The sequence below is a fragment of the Cotesia glomerata genome, linkage group LG4 (genome assembly GCF_020080835.1).
Source record: "Cotesia glomerata isolate CgM1 linkage group LG4, MPM_Cglom_v2.3, whole genome shotgun sequence".
In the NCBI taxonomy this organism is placed as follows: domain Eukaryota; kingdom Metazoa; phylum Arthropoda; class Insecta; order Hymenoptera; family Braconidae; genus Cotesia; species Cotesia glomerata.
Window position 1 is genome coordinate 27190729 of NC_058161.1, and position 22272 is coordinate 27213000.

Consider the following 22272-nt stretch of genomic DNA (forward strand, 5'->3'; position numbering starts at 1 on the left):
ACTTGCGTAAGCTCTATGTCAAAATTGAAATAAGTCAATGCAATTAAAAATTTCCTTTTTTATCATTTCAACTAACAACTACTCGATTTAGACAAAATAATTTAACCGTTTCGTACAATTTTACTATTTTATTCCAGAGAATTCAATTTACTCAAAATTGGGTTTTTAATACTAATTCGGTTTAACATTAAACAATTAAATTCTAAATATATTTCATAATCTAATTCTTTTAGTCAATTCTATAGTGGTGAATTAGCCTGGGCTTACTTTGGCTTAAAAACTTGGGCCAGTCTTGGTTGACAACCTTGGGCCAGTCTTGGCACCCTGTTATCACTCCAGACTTCTACCAAGGCTGGGCCAAAGTGGGTTTACAAGCATGGGCCAGAGATAGACATCATTGCGCCAAGCGTGGCCCATCTCTGGTCCCGTCGTATTTTCCTGTATGGGTTGTCATAGCGACTTTAAAACACTCCAGTATTTTTGTTTTGTTTTACACAAGCTGTTGCCGAGATATCGTGTCATAGAGCTGACCTGTCTCTAAATTAAGACTTTCGTTGAAGTACGATAATATTTAAAAAAAAAATCGGAAAAAAATAAGTGAAAAAATATTTATTTTTATAATTCAAGACTTTAATTATCATCTCTAACAATCTTTATAAACATATCGTTTGTAGCACAAGCTCGTATGCACGATAAATTTTCAAAAATCGCCTTTTTTTTTAGCCAACGAACTAGAATATACCCTTAAGTTGAATTCACATAATTCAATGTAGATTGTAATAATGATATTAAGTAATAATTGAATTAATTTATAATGTCGAGAACTTTGACTTTGGGAAAAAAAAGATTAATCCGAATAATTCAAAATGTGTACACTTACCCCATAATAAGTCTGCGTACTCGTGTGGGGTAAATTTGCGCAACTGAGGGAACATCAAGGATTTTTAATGACCTAAGCAGACTGATTTTAATAATATTAACACAACTTATGGAGACACAACATAAGTTCAAATTTTATGTTAAATGAAAAACTCGAATACTTTATTAAAAGTAAAAAAATTAGTTTTATATAAATTACTTCAGTTATTATCCGCAGAACAGTATGACAATCTTTACCATGATAGAAAATTTCACCTTTAAACTACCATCAGTATCTTAATATTTCATTTTTTGAGTAAACGATAGTACTATATGAGTTTTATGAAAATTAATTCAGCAAATATTTCATAAATTTTTAGAATTTAATAAGAAATAAACTATTGCAAAGAAAATTTAGGAAAAAAATTGACTTATAGAAATTAAAAAAAATTTTTAATAAGGTAAAAGTCCCTATTATGAGACACTTTTCAAGGTAGGTTGAACATTTTTGCGAATAATAAATCCATTTAAGAAGAAAATACACTTTTAATCGCATTGTACAGTAATTTGATGATTATTAAATCAATATTTCTAATGTGTTTATAATTTTTTTGGTTATAAATGAATTAAATTGTGGTTTTTTAAGAGAACCTATGAGACCCTATTTATGAGACACTTTAAAGTCACATGTCCCCAGTGTCTAAAACCACAGGACCCTATTTTTGAGACAGTTAAAAAGTCAGTGAAATTGATCAAATTTTATATTTTTATTAATATTAGACAGTCCTATTTACAGAATAAGAAATTATTTTAATTTTTAATCAACTCATAATTAAATTTTTATCAGTTAAATAATTAATTAACGAAAATTATTGAATTAAATCTATTTTTCTTTCTTGATTTTTTTTTTTAATTCTTCGACTTGAGCAATTAACTTTTTCTTTTCTTCTTGTAATATTTTTTATTTTTAAGTTTTTCTTCTTTCATGTTTTTTAACTTTTCTTTTTTTAATTGTTTGTACCATTCATCAGAGATCCCCACAGATGGTAACTTTGACTTGCCTGTTTTTCAATTTTATCATTTTTTCTTCAGTAAATAATCCAACGGCAAAGTGAATATTTCTTTCAGAGGTTTTTCGGGAGATTTATCTAAAAATATGAATTTTTCGTAATTCTAATCATAATTTTTAAAACTAGTTCATAACTAATTATTTTACGTTACCGTTATCAACAGTTATTGATGAAAACTTATGAATAAAACGATGTTCGTCAATCATTGCAGGCGTAGGATCCAAATTTTCTTTCATAAATTCTAAAAAACAGTCACATCAAATTAAATTTATCGAACATAAATGTGAGGTTGACATTTACATACCTAATTGATAAATTTTGTTGTTTATAGGATTTGTAGGATGAATATTTTTGAGCTCTGTTGTATTATTATTTTGTATTATTTTATATATGATATTATATGATGTTATATGATATTATATATTATAATGTGTATATATATGTATAATATAAATACTATATAACATAAATATAATTTTTTTGGATGACGCGCAAGGATTTCGATTTTGCGCAAGGATGATACGCAAAATCGTGAAGCGTTCCACATTTTTTTTTTTTTTTTTATTTTGACAAATATAAATAATGCTGTGAAGCGGGAAAGAATAGGAGTTACGGTAATTATTACGTGAAGCGTTCCACATTCACGTAACAGGATATTGGTAGGAAAGGATTGAGAAAGGAATGTGGAGAGGATCATCTTAATTAAAGACACTAAAGTCTTTAGAAGGGCACCGTATTACATTATTGCTATCAGTTAATGATTCTTGAAGACTAACTTGACTAGATTCATATATAACCGTAAAAAGTTGTCCATCATTAGTTAAATTATTTTATTCACAGTTTATCACATTAGAATGATTGTCCTTAGACAAGACTTATTAAAGATGTATTACAATTTGTTATTATCTTAATAATAACAAATTGTAATACATCTTTAATAAGTCAGTTTTCGTCTGGGTGACCCTATTGCTGCTCTGTAGAATAACAACTGAACAATAACATCCTCTTCTTTTAAAGATAATACTGTCGCTGGCTCAGTTCTAATTTTTGCCTTCTCAGGACTAATACTTTTTCATCTAACCAAGGTAGCAATCGGTACTCCATAAACAGCAGCTGCTTTTCTCAAGGACATCTCTGTGTCTTCTATTGCTTTTAAAGCTTTTTCTATATTTGACGAATCATAATTACTTAAGCCTTTTAACTTTTTTTTCTTCAGTTTATTATTCACATTGGAACACAACACTTTTTTTTGGTTGAATTTGATGATTGAGTTTTTGTCTCTTTAGGATTTTGTTTATGCCTCATTATCTCAGCTTTTTATTATAAATTACTTTTTACTTAGCCTGAAATAAATAATATACTTTTAGAGTCAATATACAACAAAATATTATAAATTTATCCAAAACATTTAATTAAAAAAACAGAAAAACTTGTTGACAAAGTTATTCGATGTTATGATTTGAGGTTAGGTTCATTGTTTTGTCGCAAACTCTCCAAGATGGAGAATTTCCGTAATTATTTATTCTTCTTAAACTATTCAGGAACCAGGATCAGGAATTCTTAATTTAAAATAAAACACTCGGTGTTGGGGTGAATAATTATAAATAATTTATTCCCCAATGGGAGAAAACTCTAGCAATTACTAGAGAAAAACTCCTCGAAAATAGATACAGTCGTGTATGATATGAATAAGTGTGTGGATGTAAGTGAAACAATTGCACTAGGTGTACAATAAGGGTGAGAAAGGATCTCAGCCGCTATTAGGTTGTTGAAGTCAACCGGTACCTGTTAATAATGATCCGAGAGGATCTGAGGATTTTGATCCGAGAGGATCAATGTGCGTTTGATCTGAAAAGATCGATTCAATTGATCCGAGAGGATCGAACGTATTTATGATTTGAGACAATAAGTTGATTAGTTAAATTGAGATGAAATAGATTTTGATTAGTCAATTTGAATTATTTCGTGATTATAACTATTTTTAATTTATTTTGATTAATTATGCATTATTCGCGAGAATTTAAATAAATTGCAATATTTGATTATTATTACGTGAAAAGCACTAAGTTCAATATTTTTAATATAAGTTAAATTGCGTATTATGAAGCTAAATTTATTCGAAATCTAATTAATTATTATTCATTATTGAAGAATTTGAAGTTAAATTAATATTTAAAGGTGATGAAATTACGCGTCTTATTACCCGGCGTGTAAGTTAAAACAATGGCCGCGACGCCACACCAAAGTACTGCGTCACAATTATCAAAAGTGTTTAAATTTAATTACGATGAATTTATATTATTTTTACGATAAAGAATACGAATTTAATTAACTAGATGAGTTACTTTAATATCAGAATGGATGTATTACTATATAATTGTTCACAATGAAAAACAGAATAAATGAAATTAAGTGTTAGCGAGGCTAGCGGGTATATTGTGTCGGTTACAGGTCCCAAACACAACTGAACTTCGCACATGGCGTCTCGCGCCTCGTGCTTCGTGCCGGCCGGGCTTCTTCCCGCTAGCTCATGGTGCGCAGGTGCAGCAGCCATTACAAAACGTGTTATTGGACATGTTCGCGGAGAACAGTCATAGAAATGACTCTTGTTGAGTCTCGAGTATGGTTAAGCTTTTGGTATAGTTATGAGAGTCGGGTTGACCAACTCTCTTTTGCCTTGGCGGCAAAACATTCATAATCTAAAGGTATTTGACTAAAAATACTTACTTTTAGAAAAATATTTGAGGTTTTAATAACAGCGAATATTTTATGACATATAATTGCACTATTTTTATAATTAATGTAACATATCAACAATATAAAATCTTATAAATGTACACCGTCTCACTTAATCGGGACAAGCCGAAATACACATGTCCGTGTTACATGGTACACCTAGTAAAATGTCTCATAAACCGGGGCATTCACGTTTATAAGTGTAGGTATTGTGAGACACTCAGATTTAAAATATTGTAATAAAAAAAACGCATAAATATGTATAGAAATAAAGTCTATGACTCATCAGCTTTCAATTGATATACAATTTAACATAAAAGTAGAAGAGACAATGAAATTAAACTAATATAAGAAACTAGGTAGCCGTTGCCGTTTTACTATTCTCGGTCGTGGCTTTGAGAACAGATAACAAACCTCGCACTTTAATAAATATTTTTTAAAAACAGTATGAAATTAATTAAGAGCAAAAGTCGAAAATTGCTTTTGAAATAAGTGAATTGAAATATTTTTTATATTTTTGGTATGCTAGCGGTGTGTTTGTTTTTATAAAATAGTATTTTTATGTAGTGTATCATAAATGGGGACATCGTCTCATAATAGGGACTTTTACCTTACCACTTTTTAAAAATAATTTTTCGGGACAAATTTGTTTGCTTAAAAAAAAAATTAAAAAACTGTCAAGTAACTGCTAACTTTAATGTGGTATGAGTTTTCCTTGCAAATGTTAATATTCCACGAAAAAACCTTTAATTTTCCTACACATATCACAAACTTTCCCCTTTCCATTAACAAATAAAGGGGTTGGTGCATTATTTGCACATCATACGAAAGATAATTTAATGAAGATTACTTCTGTCACTGATAGAAATTAATTTAAGATAATAGAACCAGAAAAAAATATCAAAATAGTCAAAAGAAAATACCTATGATTCAACACTTTTTTTCCGTTTGAAACACCATAAATTGCGTAAACATTCATGAATTCAATTAGTTTTTTAACTTCCCGCTATGAAAATTGAAAATCTTGACGTTTCGAGGTCTTAGGAAGCGTCGTTGACTATTTCCGCGATTTTGTGTGTGTGTGTGTGTGTGTGTGTGTGTGTGTGTGTGTGTGTGTGTGTGTTATAGATGTATGTAAACTGCATATAAAACTTTTGAACGGCTTGATCAAGTGGAATCAACCTATTGACGTTTTGAAGAATTCCTTCAAACTTAGATTTCCTGTTATTTTGAACCGGTTCAGACCGGTAGATTTCGAGAAATCACAAAAAAAGTAACAAAAAAAATTTTTTCAAATGTGGTTTTTGTTGGAATAACTTTCAACGGCGTTAATGATAAATTCCAAAAACTAATCAGCTCTTAACCTGAAAAAACTACGTTCATCGCCGCCAGTCCGGTCAAAATCGGTTGATTCGTTCGTAAATTATTGTAGTCGAAAGAAAATTGAAAAAAGTGTTTTTTCGGAATTACTTAAAAATTACTAGTTTGATCAATTTAAACTTACGAATTCTTCATGAGGCTTTAAAAACTGCGTCTAATGCTGCCTACTGCGAGAAAATCAGTTGATTCATTCAAAAGTTATTGCGGTTTGACAGTTCAAAAAATAGTGTTTTATGAATTAAACTTCTATCAGAATTTTGAGCTCGGAGAGCTCAAAATCACACGAAAATTATATTTTTGAGCTCGACGAGCTCAAAGAAGTAATAAGTGCAATTTTGAGCGCTTAATGATGAAATTAGCGGGAAGTTTTAGGGATGGCCTTTAGGGTCAACCGTTTTCCTAATTTTTTTAATTTAAAAAATACATTTTCAATATACTTAAAAAATGTCACATTGTTTAATGATTTTATTTCGAACTTATTATTAATTTTCAATTTTCGCTACGAATATTAATGATTTTCAGAAATTAGGGAGTTACTGATTTCACTCCAATCTTTAAAAATCGAGTTTTCCATCAAATCTCGATCAAATACCCGTGTAAAAGAAGGCTCCCCATAGAGGAAAGTACCACGGGACCTAGCTTGGCCCAGCCTTGACTCAACTATGTAAAACTCTGGGCCAAGCTTATAAGCCAGGCTTGGCCCAGTCCTGGTTGAAGTCTGGGATGATAACGATGGGCCAAGCCTGGTTACCAGGACTGGCCCACGCCTGGTTACCAGGGCTGAGCCATAGTTAATTTTCAAGTCTGGCCCATGCCATTTGATAAAAAATGATAAAAAAGAATTATTGGAATGTTATTTTTTTATTTTATTTTGTAACTAAAGTAAATTCGAACCTAACTGTTGCTAATTATAGAAATAAAGTGAAAATCGTATCCGTTCTAACCGAGATTCGAACCCGAGCCGCGCGCTTGCCAGACCGATAACTAACCCCTACACCGTACGACCGATAAGTTGATGCACATCTTATTATTCTGATAAGCTAAATCTATATAGTGACGAAGTGTGACGGTTTATTATTTATATAATTTATGTTATTTAATATTGTGTTTCGATGAAAATTAACTATTTTTTACAAATGTTTATTATAGTTAAAAAAATGAAAGAGTCAAGTTGTTATATTACTTTAAACTTTGTACATCGTTCTGTATATTTTTAATATCTTATGATAAATTTTCATGTTTAAAATTATCAATATTAAAAATTCAACTGTAAATTATTATATTTTAATTTTTTTAAGACTACATCAATTTTGACGATATGCAATTGTCTTGGTTAAATAATAAATTTTAAATTTTAGAATTTGTTAGCAAATATTCGTTAAGCAATAAATGTTTACTGTTTAAAATTCTATTACTTAATGATTTATTAAGTTTGAATTTCCCATTGAATGGCTAAGGCTAGGTTACCCAATTCTGGCTCAAGTCTTGGTTGCCATTCAACGCCCATGGCTACAAAGAAAAAAAAATTTACTTAAATCAAGTAAATAATTTTTAAGAATTTAATCTTCTTGATTTGAGTAGAAAAATTCTTAAACTAAGAAATTTTTCTCGACTTAAGTAAATTTTATTTAATTAAAGAATTTTTCGTTTTGATTGAAGACAATTAAACTCTTCAAAGTTATTTTCTTGGTTCAAGAATTTTTCTCTTGAATTAAGTTAATTTTTTTTTTCAGTGTAGGTTTCCCAATCTTGGCTAACCCTTGGGTAATCATTGTGGCCATGACTGGGTGACCCAGTTCTGGCTCAGGCTCGGGTAATAATTGGGTCGACCAAGGCGTGGTTGCCCAGTCTTGGCCCAAGCTTGGGTCACCGATGAATCGCCAAGGCTAGGTTAGCCAGTCTTGGCCCAAGGTTGGGTAATCATTGGCATGGCCGAGGCTGGGTTAAACAGCCTGGCCCACGCATGGGCCAATACAGGTACGCCGAAGCGAGGTTTCTCAGTACTGGCCTAAGCCTGGCCCCTTTGTCAACTCTGGGGGTTTCCTGCATGGGTCATTATTCATATATTTAATACTGATAAGTTATCTATCAGTTATTATATTTTTTTTCCAATACTTGACATTTTATTTGTTTACTAATATATGAGTTTTTGGGTTGAACAAATGTTATTATTTTTCAAATTTTATTTAATTATTTTTTATTTAACTGTTATGATATGGTATGATTAAGATTTTTTTAACAAAATCTTTTCTGACGAACTAATTCAGCTGCCTCACATGATATCAAAAATAACAATCGTCTAAACAATACAAAAAATTGTAAATTTTAGATTTTGAAAAAAAAATATTGTTAATAGTGACTGAAAATAGAAATCTTGACCAAATTTGTAGATGTGACGGAAATATGAGTAATAAAAGAAATCAACAAAATCTTTATTAGACAATTTGTCTAGGCGCCACACTCTTACAATACGACAATGAGTCAGGAATTTTTAAATGAATTCTTCAAAGAACAAACACTTTATAAAATCTTTGCGCCGGCGCTCAAAAGTAAGCAAGCATAAATTATCTTTTGTGTGTACGTGCTATTGTCACTGATCCTCGGTCAAAAGCACCTGTTGAGAATTCACACTTTGGCTACTTAAGTTACCTGATAAGTTTATACCTAAGACATTTGTAAAGTAGAATTTTAGCTTACGGTGTAATTCTAAGTCAAAAAATTATTATAGTAGGCTTTTAATTCTGAAATTTTTGGCTTGGGTCGGATCTAATCGAAACCGGGTTTTAAGTAGCCAATAAAAAAAATATACAATCGAGCTAATAAATAATGTTTGCATTAAAAATCTCTTATAAAAGTTCTGTTTAAATACTTATACACAGAAAGAAAGATTTCTTGACTGGAGAACAAAATTCTTGGCTCAAGTAAATTTTCGGTCGCCCGAAGGAAGACCAAAGTTGTCTTGGCCGAAGTAAAAATTTTTCTTGAAATTCTATTCTTGGTGGAAGTAATTTTTTCTTAATTCAAATTATCATTAATACTTGATACAAGAAATTTTTATATTTGATCAAGATTTTTAGATACTTTAGGGAAGCAGCGCCACCTACTTCAGCTGAGAAAAAAATTTTCTCATCTTGAGAAAATTTTTCTCTTGAATATTTGATACCCATTTTAGATTATTTTAGCGCGCAATTATACATATTGAATGAAAAAAAATGATTCAATATTATTTGATCTTCCCATTTGACATGTTAGTCAATAGAAATATTAATGAAAATTTACTATCAAGATATTTAATTTTTTGGAGCAAGAGAAAAATTTTCTCAAGACAAGAAAATTTACTTCTGTCAAGAACTCAATTTTTTGGAGCAAGAGAGAAATTTTCTCAAAACAAGAAAATTTTCTTGACTTAAATAAATTGTCTTGGATCAAGAAACATATTTCTTGAAGCAAGAGAATTGATTTGTTGGAATAAGTGAAATTTCTTGTGTCAAAAAAAAATTTGTTTTTCGCCCAAGTAAATAATTATGAAGAAAAATATTTTCTTGGCTCAAGTGAACCTTTCTTTCTGTGTATGTATAAGGGTGGCCAGAAAAAAATCGGAATTTTCCTAAATTTTAGTCTGCTGTGCAAATTAATTATTTAACTGTTTTTAACAGCTGTCCCAGGGATTACAAAAAATTTTTATAGGGAATGCTCAAGATTTAAAAAAATCTTCAATATCATTCCAAACGTAATTTTTTCGTGTCACAGTTTTATTTCTTATCATATTACTATTTTTTGAATAAAAACTTATGTACACATCGAAAATTTCAAGTCAAAATTTTGATTTTTAAAGCTCACTCAAAATTTTTTACTTTTTTGTGTAAAGAATGATTGAAGAAAAATTTGAAGAAAATTTTTTGATTTCGTCTAAATGAAGTAAATAAAAATTTAAGTAAATTAAAATTTAGTAAATAAAAACATTTTATTAGTTAATAACTAAATTTTTTATACTACGTTGAAAGCCCCAATAGATGATCATGTACCAGTATATGATTACTCCATGTATTTGTATACCTATATTTGTGAATATAGATATACAAATACATGGAGTGATCATATATTGGTACATGATTATTAGGGTGGGCCAAAAAAATCGACTATTTTTTTTAACTTTATACTCTGAAAAATAGGTTGGTAGACATCTCAAAAAAATTATCCCCAAATATGAGCTCTTAATTTTAATAGGAAAGTCTTCCGTCCCTCAGTTATTTGTTTTTTTCCTATTATTAGAGAGAAAATTTATGTCTCGGTATTTACTATTCGAAAAAGAAAATCTCGTCTCATATATTTGTAGGAAATTGAATTTCCTACAAAAAAAGTCTCTTACAATTTTTTTGTCAACCTCACCGTTCAGAAGTTATTGAAGGTTGAAGTTTGATTATTTTCAGACCGATTTCTTTTTTTTTACGAATTTTGTAACTCGTTAAAAACAAATTATTATGATATGCGCACCTTACCATTTCATAGGAAATTTTCTGCTCTACAAAAATGGTTTCTTATGATTAGTTGCTTAAATTAACCGTTTTTAAGATATTTGTCATCAAACTGCAATGCACACTAATTTTAACAGTTTTTGATTAATAGTTCTAACAATTTCAATTTAATTTATGAGTTTTGAGGAAATTCGTGCAAACTTAAGTTTCTATAGACGGAGAAACGATTTAAACTTTATTTCCAGTCTTTTGTTAGTCCTAAGCATGTTTGGGTACAGTGGAACAAAAAATTATTGCATTTTTTCTAATTTAGACTCAGGGATTCATCAAATTTCGAGTAAATAATGTTTTTGGGACGAATTTAATATAAAAAGTATCGATCCAGAAGAAAAAAAAATTTTCAATTTGTTTTCAAAAAGTTTTTTAACTTCCCGCTAAAAAAGCCTAAGATTTTCGAAAATCAGGAAGTTATTGGTTTTACCCCGTTTTGGAAAAATCGAGTTTTCATCAGACCTCAACGTTTTAAGGTTACAGGAAGCTTCCCTGACTACTCCCGCGATGTTGTCACTATGTCTGTATGTGTGTGTGTGTGTGTGCGTGTGTGCGCGCGCGCGTGTGTGTGTGTGTGTACATAAATATATAAACTTTTGAACCAACGCTAATTTTGAGCCTTCCCATATAGCAATCTTTTTCAAGGCTTGAGCAAATCTGGTCTCAATTTCGATAGTTGTTAGTGTCTTTTTCTACCTATGGGTCTTGCTCCAAATACTTGTAGCAAATTCAATTGACAAGCCTTGTACAAGAACTTTGCGTCAGATTATAGCTCAAGTCTTGAGAAAGACTGACACCAAAAGCATGATAAATATACTTGTGCAAGGATTTGCCCAAAGATTTGCTCAAGATGAAATGTTTTCGAATGACCGTTTGCATCATTCTACCCCTCCTATATTTACTATAGAATCAGTGGATTTCTGAGAATTACGGATCTTGAGCAAATCTTGAGCAAGTCATGGGTAAGTCTTTGTTGTGAGTTTCTGGTACAAAAAATGAGTCAGAAAGTTTTTCAATGCACCTTGCTTTAGACTTGTCTCATATTCTTGCACAAGATGTCTTGAGCTAGTTATTTATAAATCTTGAACCATGTCTTTTTAAATAAACTTGAGCAAGACCCATATGTAGAAAAAGACACTAGCAACTAGGGGTTTTGCTCAAGACGCTGGCACCAAAATCTTGCTCAAGCACATGTTACTTGGGTTACTCGACTAAATAAGAGATAAAATGACAAAATTCCGTGTAAATTCTGACACAAGGGCCAATGCAATAGATAGATTTCTACGAAATCTACCTACAAACATTTTGAAAACAAATTGAAAATTTTTTTTTCTTCTAGATCGATACTTTTTATATTAAATTTGTCCCAAAAACATTATTTACTCGTAATTTGATGAATCCCTGAGTCTAAATTAGAAAAAATGCAATAATTTTTTGTTCCACTGTACTCTCTAAACTTCAATTAGTGAAATTTTCACTGATTCAATTAGTGAAAATTTTTTCACGGTAAAATTAGTGATTTTGGCTGATAGATCAGTGAATGTATCACTGATTTATTCAGTAATATAAATTTTTATTAATTTATCAATGGTTTAATTTATATCACCGTGAGATTGCCACTTATATAATTAGTGATTTTAAAACTCACTAATTGAGCAGTGATCCTTTTAAACAATAAGTAAATTTGTCATTCTTTAAACATAAGTGAATATGTGATTTCAGTTTTGATTTGCAGGTAAGTAAAATATCGTATAATAGCTGTACAAGAAAATTAAAATAATCAAAGAATAAAAATTATCTCGAATAATAATTAGCAGTAGCACATCAGGTAAATAATTCTCATAAGACAGTTTCTGTTTATAAACTCACAATATGTACCGGTATAATTAAAACTTTTTGTAATATTATTGATTCAGATTTTTGCTATCTGCTATTGTTAAGTTTATAATAATAATGGAGGTTTTACTTGTATCACCTGGGCAGTGTTTTACAAGGGAGGGTGGGGTATTATTTCTCACTTCCCTTTGTTACACAACACACTTTTTTCCCAGCTCTACTTTCTATTTACTTCCATCATTATTATCACTTCATTATACTCACTACTTCTTTTGACCCAACCCCCCTGCATGTCGGGATTTTTTCATTCCCAACACACACTTCTTAATGCGGCTGTGGACCGACTTGTGTCTTCTGTACCGCATTCACCCTGGTCCTTACCACTCGGGTATTGGAACAGAAACATGGGGAAACCACAGAGAAAACCCATGTTAGTACAGTCGGAGCTGGGTTAAGTCTACAGTGATTGATAAGAAATTCTTCTTTATCGACCATTGGAGCATTAAGGCCCCTCTCCTAGTGTGCAGAGATCCCTCGCGCTAGCCAACGCTGACTAGAGTGATCACTCATTCAAGTTGTTGCTTAAATGGGTGATCACCCAAGTCAGACGTGTGCCGCCCGGCTATCTCTGCCACATCCAGAGGCTGGCAACATTAACGCACATATTTTTATTTATAATCACTGAAAAATATTGGTGCGTGTCGGGATCGAACCCGGGTCCCACTCTTTCGAAAAGCGGGCACCGAACCGACCAGGCTATTGCCAGCCTCTTGTTAAGTTTATATTTATTCATCAAGAACTAATTAAAAATAAATCACTTTTGATAACGATAAAAAAAAATTCTTCCTGAATTTTTTTTCACAGATGAAAACAGTTAATTTTCATATTCTTCACTGTCAAACCAGTGAAAAATTAGTTTAATTATTAGTTTAATTATTAGCCATAATTTATAGCTAAATTTGTCATTAAAGACAAATTTGGGAACTGGGGAAATAAAGGATAAAGGGGGGAGAAGGGACCTTACTCAGTAGGAATTTTTCGGTAACCGAAAAAATAATTCAGACAGCCCAGACCGGGACTCGAACCCGGATCATTTGGTTACGCGCCAAAGGCTCTACCAGTTAAGCTATCCGAGACATTGTCCGTAACTACCATTCCGTCACCTAATAAGACCTACCGAGTAATAAACACCACCGTCCATCTTACGGTAAAGAGCCATAATTGGAAAAGTTTTGTCGAGTGGTTGAGAGCGCCACTTTCAGTTTTTTAATGAGAAGGTGTACTTGCGTTTTGAGAAATTTGCACAAGTATTTTGGTATCTTTTTTAAATATTCACAATCATTGAGATTTCGATCTAGATTTTCTAGACCAAGTTCTCGCCTAAAATAAATAATTGCACCGACATCTCTGTGTAAAATAAATATATGTAAAATTATTATAAAGGCATTTTATGTCAAATAAACCACTTTTGACCCTGAACTCTTGCGATTTTGCTGAAAATTTAATATCCTTCTCAGTTATGAATTTAAAATGAATGGATTTTTTTTCTTTAAGATAGCTATGACTTTTCAAAAATTTGACTTATCGAGAGGTTTTTTTTTCACATTTTTGTTCTTCAAATGTACTTTTTGAAAAAGAATATAAAAAATTAGGAAAACGGTTGACCCTGAAGGCTATCCCTGCAACTTCCCGCTAATTCCATACCTGGATGCTTAAAATTGCACTTATGCCGTTTTTGAGCTCTTCGAGCTCAAAAGTCTAATAGAAGTTTGATAAAACACTATTTTTTGAGTTTTCAAACCGCAATAACTTTTGAATGAATGAACCGATTTTCTTGCAGTTGACAGCATTCGACGCAGTTTTTTAAGACTCATAAATAATCTTGAAGTTTGAATTTATCAAACAAGAAATTTCGGAGTAATTCTGAAAAAACACTTTTTTGGATTTTCTTTCCTGCGCGATATCTCTCGAACCAATCAACCGATTTTGACCGGATTAGCGGCAATCAACGTGGGTTTTCAAGGTTGAGAGCTGATTGGATTTTGGAGTTGATCGATAGAGCCGTTTCAAAGTTATTTCAAAAAAATCACTTTTGAAAAAATTTTTTTTCACAGTTTTTTTCAGATTTTTCGAAATCTATCGGTTCCAATCGGTCCAAATTGTATTCAAAATCTTAGTTTGGCCAAGCCCTTTCGAATGGCACCAATCACGATGAAATCAGTCTAACCGTTCAAAAGTTATAAGAAGTTTACACACTTACACACACACATACGATACATACATACATACAGACATAGTGACACCCTCGCGGGGATAGTCAGGGAAGCTTCCTGTGACCTTCAAACGTCGAGATCTGATGAAAACTCAATTTTTGCAAAACGGGGTAAAACCAAAAACTTCCCGATTTTTGAAAATCTTCGATTTTCTTAGCGGGAAGTTAAAAAATTATTCAAACCGACCTTTAGAATATTTTCAAATTTTTGGTTATAATTTTTGAATTTTGTTTTAAATAACCTGACAGTAAAAAATGACTGCATATTTATAGCCGAAAATAATTCGTATGGTTAAAAATAACATTAATAATTGATCGTCTTAATTAATAACCTATTTTACATTAAAATAAAAAACAATCAAATGTTTAGGATAACTTATAACCTGAAGCGAAAAATTTTTGCTAATAAATTTAAACTAAAAAAAAAAAAATATCTCAAACTAATCAAAAAATTTTGATATCATTTCAAACAAAATTTACTGAGATCAACATTTCAAGAATTGTTTAGCTGAACAGAATTTGTCAAAATGAGTGAAGGTAACACTATTATTGATGTAATTGTAATTATTTATTATTAATATTATAGTACACGGAAAGAAAAATGTGGAAATCGTTCCTATAATTTTAATGAAATGTTTTCCTATACCATTTTAGGAGCGATTACTTAAATTATGGGAATGCTACCCATAACTTTTGGAAAATGTTTCTATAATTATGGGGATGGTTCCTATAATTATAGAAACGATACCTATATTTATAGCTGTCATATTATCGGCATGATTCCCATAATATATAGAAATAGTTTCTATAATATTATAGGAATGGTTTCCATAATTTTATTATTAGGAATAAATGCTACACTGAGAGAAAAATATGGTCAACTGAACTAGGAAAATCTAGTTAAATAGCATCACCACTATTTAATTGCAGTTCTTGTACCTAACATTATTTATTATATTGAACCCCAATAGATAGTTACTTAAACTATTTTCAGTTAAATATCAGCTTGATAGCCATCTTGATTAACTTTAATTCAAAAAACAGAAAAAATAATTCGGATAGCTCGGACCGGGAATCGAACCCGGATCTTTTGGTTACGAACTAAGGGCTCTTCCAGTTTAGCTATCTGAGACGTTGTCCGTAAAAACCTTTCAGTCACCTAATATCTTTTTGTTTAACACGATAACATAAACATATTTATTAAAATATAGTCGATATAACTATTTATCAATAGTTACTTAAACTAATGCATAGTTTGAGTAACTACAAAAAAAAAATTCAGAAAACTATATTTTCATAATTGTGATGTTATGATTCAGTTAACTATGCACTTTTCTCTCAGTGTAGATATTATAGAAGCCATTCCCGTATATTATAGGAACCATTCCTATAATATATCATGGGAATCATTCCCATAATATTATAGTGATGACGCTTATAATATTGAAGTAATATTTTTTCACACAACAGTACAAGAATCACTTTCTAATCTATAGAAAAACGATAAAGTTTCTGTGATGTTGAAAATTTAATGTTATTACACTCGTAATAAAATATTTTATTAATCATTCGACTAATTTTGACCACTTTAAAGCATTTGAAATTATTAGTAATTTCGATAATTTTACCCATACAAAGTTGCCGATGCTCAACAATTTCCGTTCATTGGCCAAGGCACGGCTACTAATACTCGGCCAAGTATCGGCGTTTTGTATCGGCCTAGCCTCGGTAAACCATCGGCTTTAATATTCGGCCAAGCATTGGCGATTTGTACTGGCCTAGTCTAGGTAAGCCATCGGCTACCGCACGATATTTATTATAGTATAATGGTATGTGATTTGATTATCAGCCATTGCTTGGCCGATGCTCTGGCTAATTCTTTATTACACTTGAAAACAATATTAATTGTTTTAATACATAATTAGTCATTACTATGTTGTATTATTGTTTTCAATTTTTTTAATTTAACGTTTGACCAAATTATAAACTAATATGTACTAAAAATTAGTAAATCAATTTTTTAAAAATTATCTTAAGAGATTTTTTTAGGAGAAAACACCAATTTAAATTATTAACAATGTTTTTTATAAATATTATATTGATCATTTTTTAGTTTTTAATTAACATTTTTATTATTTAACAAACTCTATTAAAATTAAATCAACATTTGTTTTCACTAAAACAGACTTAATAAGTTAATGAATATTTTTTTTGAGGACTTTTTCAATAAATTCTTACATTACTCAATCAGTTGAACCTATTTCTTTTAGTATTAAAAAAAAAATATTTTAGCAAGAAACTAATGATTTTTAATGAATGATTTATTTACTCACAAATAGATTTATGAATATAAATAAAAATATACAAATATAAATATATATATTTATTTACTAATAAATCATTTATTTTTAATTAATTTTGAACTTCTTGCTTAAAAAATGAAGTTTTAAAAAACTAGGAAGTTTTTTTTTATTATTAAAATTCAGAAATTGTTCAATTATGAAATAAATAGAAAAATTCGTAACAACAAACAAGTTAACTCAATTATACTGAGAAAAATTGATTGTTGAACATTGAAATGATTAAACTAAGAACGTTACACTGAGATCAGTTAGCAGCGCCCGTGACACCGCTCGAGGCTTCCACGCAGACGGACCAGGTTCAAATCCCTTCGCATCCGGATTTTTTCAGAATTAATTTCTATCAACCAGTAGTTCATCACCTCAGAATAATAATAATTCAAAAATAAACAACGAAAAAAAATTTTTTTTAATTATATTACCTAGAATTTGATTTTTTGCTTATGCTTGGCCGATGCTCGGCCAATGCTTGGTTACTATGTTCGGCCGATGCTCAGTCGCTTATATCGGCTGGGTGTTACCATCCGATGCTCGCCCAGTCTTGGCCCAACGATATTTCACGATACTCGGCCGATACTTAAAGATCGGTTACCAATCTTGGCCCAGTATAGGGCCGATCTTCATTTTTTGTATGGGTACTTGCTTCCCAATAACATCATTTGAAATATGTAAAATAACTAATATTCTTTACATAAACAATAAAAGTTACATATCCAAAAGGTGGATTTAATTAATTTTCAACGTATGTATTGTAAATAAATAATTTGTTTTAAAAATAAAATAAAATTGTAAAAATAAACAATGAATTTCTATATCTATTTTGCTCCTGTAATTATATAGTGAGGAAATATCCCTTTTATTAGAAAAACTTTAGAATTGATACAATATTTTTCAATATTAACTAACACAATTATAACTGAGTTATAATTAACGATTTAAGTTTAAGTACACGTGAATAAAAATTATGAAAAAGAAATTTTTTCACTCTAGTAAAAGATCAATTTTCATTTACAAAAAATTTGCAAAACGGTTGACCCTAAAGGCCATCCCGGAAACTTCCCGCTAATTCTCTCCGAGTTCAAAAGTCTGATAAAGGTTTAATAAAACACTATTTTTTGAATTTTTAAATCGCAATCTTTTGAATAAATGAACCGATTTTCACGCAGTTGGCGGCATTCGACGCAGGTTTTGAAGCCTCATAAAGGATCTTTAAGTTTTAATTGATCAAACTAGGAATTTTGAAGTAATTCCGAAAAAACACTTTTTTCGGATTTTTTTCGACAACGATAACTCACGAAAGAATCAACTGATTTTCACGTTCTTGGTGGCGATCGACGCAGTTTTTTGAGTTCTAATGATTATTCTATTTCATCAAAAACGATCCGAAGAGAAATGTCTAAGTTATGTGAATAAAACACTTTTTTCGAAATTTGTTGTTTTTGATAACTCTCGAACGAATCAACTGATTTTGACGGGACTGGTAGAAATCGACGTGGTTTTTTAAACTTGAGAGCGGTTTAGATTTTGGGATTGATCGGTAAAGCCGTTTAGAAGTTATTCCAAAAAAACGATTTTTTGAAAATTTTATTTTTGAGATTTCTCAAAATCTAGCGAACCGAATCGATTCAAATTTTTACGAAATTTAATGGCAATGATACTCTTTGGATCGCCACCTATTTTGATCCGATCGGCCGAGCCGTTCAAAAGTTATAAGAGGTTTACATACATACACACACACACACACACAGCCGCACGGACACCATCGCGGAAATAGTCAGGGAAGCTTCCTGTGATCTTAAAACGTCGAGATCTGATGAAAACTCGATTTTCGCAAAACGGGGTAAAACCAATAACTTCCCGATTTTTGAAAATTTTCAATTTTCTTAGCGGGAAGTTAAAAAAAATTTATTAGCAAAAAAATATATAATAATTACTTCATATTTTCGAAGTGATGATTGCTTTATTATTATGAAAATAAACATTTTTCTATTATTATCTGCGTCATTCCCATAATATTATAGTGATGAAGCACATACAATATAGGAATCATAACCATAATATATTGAAGCTATTCCATTATTGTATAGAAACTTTTCCAATAAACTATGGGTATGGTTCCCATAATGAGCATAAGATTGATACCCATAATGATTTTTTTATTATAGGAACCATTCCCATAATGCTTTGGAAAGTTTTCTATAAATTTCTCTCCGTGTAGAGGTTAATTGACTATTAATTTAAATTATTTTTCTGGAAGTAAAGTGAAGACATCAGAATCCGATGAAATTTCAAGAATTTTAGCAAAAGCTAAAGAGCAGAATAAAAAAATAAAAGCAGTATTGGCAGAGCTGAAAAAGAAAAGGGAAAGTTTTGAGAAGAAAATGAAAATTGAAATTGCGAAGAATAAGGAGATGATAAACAAAACACAAGAAGTGGGTTTAGAACAAAGTAAAATTGACAAGTGTATCGTTGATCAGATAAATATTATCTCGGAAGAATTGAAAACTTTTCAACAAGTCGAGCAGAAGCTTTTAGACAAAGAAAAAATAATTGAAAATTTAATAAAAGAGATTGAAAAATAATTTCTATATACTTTTATTATATGCTGGAGATTGGTTTTATAAACATAATTAATTAAAATTTTCAAGATTTATTACATGATTAGATAAGTTGTTGTTTATATGAAGACAAGTGGAGCTAATATTGATTACGAGCAAACAAATCGTGAACATAAAAAAATTTTCAAGCTTTGATCTATAGTTTTATGATTACCCTGATAAAACAGAATGATTTGATATGATAAAGAATGATTAAAAAATTAATCATTTTTAATGATTTCAAATCATGTAAATCATTTTCGAAATTTCACAATGAATCATTATGAATCATTTTGAATAATAGGAAATAGGCAGTATATGAAATGATTAAAAATGATTAAAAATTTTTAATCATTTCAAAACATTTCTAATCCTGAAATAATGTTCAAATTTTTGTCTCCAGTTATGATTAAAAATGATTCAACTAGTATTTAAATTTTTAAATCATGTGAAATCATTACTAATCCTAAAATACTTTCTGAATTTTAGTTACCAGTTATGATTGAAAATGATTCGGTCAGTATATGAAATTTTGAATCATTTCAAATCATTTTTAATCCTGAAATAATGCTTGAATTTTTGTTACCGGTAATGATTAAAAATGATTCAGCTAGTATTAAAAATTTTGAATTATGTTAAATCATTGCAAATCCTAAAATACTTTCTGAATTTTTGTTTCTAGTTATGATTGAAAATGATTCGGTGAGTATTAAAAATTTTTAATCATTCTAAATCTTTTTCAATCGTGAAATAATGCTCGAATTTTTTTCACTGGTTATGATTGAATATGATTTGATTAGTATTACAAAATTTATATCATGTTGAATCATTACGAATTCTAACATACTTTATACATTTTTGTCACCAATTATGGTTGAAAATAATTTCGTTAGTATTAAAAATGTGGAATCATTTAAAAAATTTTGTAATCATGAAATAATGCTAGAATGTTTGTAACCAGTTATAATTGGAAATTATTTGATTAGTATTAGAAAATTTGTGATTACGTCAAATAATTTGACATTATAAAATAATGTTTAAATTTTTGTTATCGGTCACGAGTTGAAATGATTCGGATAGTATAAAGAAGTTTTCAATCATGGTAAATTATTTCTATTGGAGAAATTTCGATTAAACGAAATGGTTTGATAAAACCACCAATGGTTAATTTATATTATTATTATTTTTTAACGTTATAGAGTAGTGTACATCATTTTCAAAATTAATCATTCATTATTTCAAATCGTTGTTAATACTATTTTCGGCTTGGAAAATATCTGGAGACAGAGTGATTTGGAAGTATTTTGAATTTTTACTAGTCATCATCATAATGGTTATTGAAATAATATTTGAATTTATTCTTCAGCACTGAATTCTAGTCTCACCACTTTTAAATTTTCTGCATTTTAATTTTTTACCTTACGATTTTATTGCGATATTCTCTCATTGTTGTACATTGTAAAAATTCGAGAGTAAATTCCGAATGAAATTTCACTTTCATAACTCAGAGTAAAACGTAAAATTTTTTTTCAACTACAAAAATTGAAAAAATAATTACAATTTGAAAAAAATTCTTTAATTAAACAAAAAAAAAAAATAAAAGGCTACATTAATTTTCACACCAACAACAACTATTTCTTACTTTTATTTACCAGCCCGAATAAAAAAAATTATCTATAATTGTATATACTGATATATTAATATACATGAAAAATGGCCCGATATAAATATATATTATTGTATAGAATCACATATAATTATGTAGAATTATATGTGATTATTTCCATAGAAATGAAAAAAATTTGGCGTGCACGAGAACCGAACCACGGACCTGACGCTTGAAAAACTAATTCACTATTTTTTTTTTGAAGAAGTTTATTTGCTTATGAAAATCCATTTACTAAATCACTACCTGTTTACTTATATATAAGACTTACTTATATATTGGAGTTTGTAGAAACTAGAAGTAATGCAAATCGTATACATGATCGATTTGTAGTGAACAAAATTTTTTATAAAATTTATAAATTATTAATATATATATATATATATACTAGCGGTTTCCCGCCCGCTTCGCTGGGCGAATTGAAAAGGAAATAAATTAAATTTTATGTTTTATTTCTATTTATTTTTTTTCATATTTTCTATATCTCAAATTTCTTTTTTATATCTCATGTGTTTAGAAAATGCAATGCTTTTAATCTGTTACATTTTCGCAATTCCGTAATGAGAACAATTCATCAATTATGTGATCAGCAAAAATAAAATGTATGTAAAATTCTTAGTCCGTTGACTGAATAGCTATATGTAATGTTAAATTTTGGAAACGTTACAATGACTTTTTTGCCGCTGCCAAAGAGACGATTGTTGTAAGAAAATATCACTATAAAGTAAGAAAAATATTTAAATCCGTTGAACTTGGAGGCCATCCCGGTATTTGTCTGTTTCTCTTGAGATTCTATCAAATTTGATATTTGTAGGAACTGTATTTAAAGAATATGAATTTTTTGACAATTATCATTCCTGCACTCCTATGTGGGGGAGGAACTTCGTAAGATCCTATTCGAGATGATTTTTACATGACAAATAAAAGATTCTTACCAAATTTACAGCTTTTAGAAGCTATATTTTGGAAAT

General features: G+C 29.9%; 2 long non-coding RNA genes across 2 annotated transcripts; both read right to left on the bottom strand.

Annotated features, from left to right (window-relative positions):
• Window positions 1–1938: 1938 nt before the first annotated feature.
• On the bottom strand, window positions 1939–2276 carry LOC123262524. Its single transcript, XR_006508961.1, has 3 exons — window positions 2233–2276; window positions 2080–2169; window positions 1939–2006 (listed from the first exon to the last, which is right to left on the bottom strand). It is a non-coding gene; the product is annotated as an uncharacterized LOC123262524 (long non-coding RNA).
• A 7964-nt stretch (window positions 2277–10240) lies between these two features.
• On the bottom strand, window positions 10241–18428 carry LOC123262546. Its single transcript, XR_006508983.1, has 3 exons — window positions 18418–18428; window positions 16263–16264; window positions 10241–10643 (listed from the first exon to the last, which is right to left on the bottom strand). It is a non-coding gene; the product is annotated as an uncharacterized LOC123262546 (long non-coding RNA).
• Window positions 18429–22272: the final 3844 nt, after the last annotated feature.